Here is a 2,961-nt window from a genome sequence, read left to right on the forward strand (position 1 = left end):
AAAGTCACTAAACACACAAAATGCATTGATGTGCAGATATAGCCAAGCTTCTATAAGACAAATGGCCAATGTGATACAGAAATCTTAAAAAAGACTTCACCTTGTGAGAGTGAATGCTATTGAGAAGATAAGTGTAATTGCGGGCAAGGTTGATAGTCTCCGAGTTTGCATTCTTCCGGAATTCTTGCTTCACAAAGTCAATGAAATGAGACTTGTAATCTTCTTTACCAACATGTTTCACCACTGCTTTAAGAAGCTCACGATAAACTCTAGCAGCTATAACAACTTCACCACTCATCTTCTTCTTTCTTTACTTATAAACACATTTCAAAGAGAGACATAAATTTCGGGTTTTTAACTCCGAATCGAATCTGAAAATTCCAAGTTGAGAAACCTCAAAAGTTTTGTCCTTTCAAAAACCCAATTCTTTAACAACTAAATATACAAAAACTCAGACTCGATTACAACAGTGGACAAATCGAAGCAAAAAGTTGGAATCGATGATTGAACGAATAATCGAGATCGAATCAGGAAAAAAAGGCGAATTGGGAACAAATGAATCCGAAGAATGGGTCTTTTCGAGTCTGTTCAATAGAAGTAAGTGAAGAAGATTACCTTGAATCTCGCCGGCACCGATCGGATAAAGTAGACTGAGAGACAAAATCCAGCGGTCAAAGAGAAGGAAGAATCAGGATGTGACGAAGATGGACTTAAATTTCTTAATGGGCTTTTGAAAGCAGCACAGGCCCACAATATGAGAGGACTTGGAAGTTAGAACCCTTTTTTTTTTTTTGTTTGGTTAAAGAACTTAGAACATTTTCAAATAACTTAACGATTTTAAACTCAAATAGTTAATTACTAATTCATATGTTGGATAAAGTTTAAAATCGTTAAGTTATTTGAAATTGTTCTGAGAGTTTTTTTTTTTCCGTGGAATCGTGATCTCTGGTATTCTATCTATATGTCATAATAATTTGTAATAGTATAATATAAAATGATTTATTTTAAATTATTATATTTTGAAATCAAATAAATTTATTTTTGAGGTAATTTCTCGAAAATACCATATTTTAAAGTTAATTTTCCAAAAATGCAATCATTAATTTTCTTTTCAATAACACCACAAATAGAAAATTTCCAAAAATTGAAATATTTAATTTATTTTGGGTAAACAAGTATTTTACACAAAAATTTGTGGTACTACTCGGAAAACAAACTAGTAATGGTATTTTTAGAACTAAAACTTAAAAGGATGATATTTTAAAATATTTCTCTATTTTTTATTTTGAATTTGGTAAGTCAAATGAAACATATAACTCTTATATGTAAACAAAGTTATGGGCAGTCCGCAGTTGGAGCTAACTTCTTTCTATTTGTGTTGGTCACATGTTACTCACAGTTGATCGTATATTTGATTCCTCCTCGTTATTTTGTGTGTGTTGGATCGATTTACGCTAAATCTTATTTCACTGTAGAGGAACATCTCCTCTCAGATCGGTTTGTTGGGAATTTCTATTGCTTATTTATCGTGATTTTTGTTTATTTTGGTCTAGTGTGTAGCTATTGGTACTAAGCTTCCATATGATTCTTGGAAAATTTTGTGCAAGCGCTTTAGTTCCTGTAATTGTTTTTCTTAGCTCCTCTGATGTGATCAGCATTAGGGAATTTGGATTCTTGGAAGCTAACAAAATTCTTAGGATTAAAGTTAGTATGGTTTGAGATTTTGAGTTCTTGACATCTGGTCTGAGTAACTGTGGCAAGTCAATAGTTTTGTATTGGTTCTGATAAGAGTGATAGGAGCTGAAAATCTCATAAATTTGAAGTTGTGTTTATGGTGTTAAAATATTTCGATTCATGATTCAGGTTTCTCTAATCAATTTACGCGTGTTGTTTGAGTTCCTTAAAACGGGCAAGTCATTTTTGTTTATTCCAGTTAGAGGTCAGTGTGGTAGAAGTACAGATTGATCATTGGATTTAGCATGATGGTTTGAGTTGTTGTAAAAAATGGGTTCCTGAGGTGTCCAGACTGTGCTAGATTCTAGTTTGTCACTCCCTTTTCCTGTGCAAAATCTTGTGCACGTCCATGTGTTAGTGAACATTACACACTTAAGGAACCATGAAAAGTCATTTGTTTTGTTGAATTCCTATCTAGTAGCAACTCATCGCTATTATTAATATCTTTTAAGTTTGTGATCAAATTTGGTGATGTAATATATTGCTCTTGAAGATTATCTGTTGATTGATTTATTAGTTGTTTTTAGTAGGCTCGCTGAATGATTTCTTTTACATGTTGTACAACTTCTAGGAGAATTGCTGTGATCATTCATATATGCATTTCTTTTCGCTGTACAAATTAGGGGTTTTAGCAATAAACTAAGATAACTAAGCTAACTAACCTATTGAAGAGGTTAAACAAGAAGAAATGGAACAAGAAAATCGATTTGAAAAATTAGGGTTTGAAAAATTAGGGGTTTTTTACTTTGAAATCGAACAATCACTAAAAGAGCTTAAATCAATCGAAATTTAACTATCATATGAGACAAAAAAAATAGCTTACCTGTCGGATTAGGAATTGAAGTCGCAAGACAAAGATTCTTCTCTTGGATACGATTGAGAGAAACTGACAAGTACAAGACGATGATGGAGAAGAGACGTGATGATGAAGAGTGTGATACAGTAAATGAGGATTTAAGTGGGAAGACACGTGGATCGTGGAGATCTAAAGAAGAAGCAACGGTCAAGATTAAATAAGCAGAAGTGTTTTGGTTAAAGAGAAGCTGAAGGTCTCTTACGGATTCATTGATGAAAATTGTAAAAGTTTGTTATCTTCTCCTTGAATCTCTTCTTTTGTTAGGTTCTCATCTAGAGACCTAGAGATGATGATCGAAGCTGCGTTTCATGAACGTTGTTTTGGTTAACTTTAGAATTGAAGTGTTGATTGATCGATCGGTGAAGAAAGCT

General features: G+C 33.0%; 1 long non-coding RNA gene across 3 annotated transcripts; it reads right to left on the reverse strand.

The window, feature by feature from the left end:
• Nucleotides 1-104: 104 nt before the first annotated feature.
• On the reverse strand, nucleotides 105-2,551 carry LOC9298351. Of its 3 annotated transcripts, none has more exons than XR_002331059.1 (2): nucleotides 616-2,551; nucleotides 105-308 (listed from the first exon to the last, which is right to left on the reverse strand). It is a non-coding gene; the product is annotated as an uncharacterized LOC9298351 (long non-coding RNA). The 3 variants fall into 3 exon arrangements; XR_002331062.1 differs by having other exon boundaries at nucleotides 105-313; XR_002331055.1 differs by having other exon boundaries at nucleotides 105-371.
• Between the last annotated feature and the right edge of the window lie 410 nt (nucleotides 2,552-2,961).

Source organism: Arabidopsis lyrata (assembly GCF_000004255.2).
Source record: "Arabidopsis lyrata subsp. lyrata unplaced genomic scaffold ARALYscaffold_792, whole genome shotgun sequence".
Classification (NCBI taxonomy): domain Eukaryota; kingdom Viridiplantae; phylum Streptophyta; class Magnoliopsida; order Brassicales; family Brassicaceae; genus Arabidopsis; species Arabidopsis lyrata.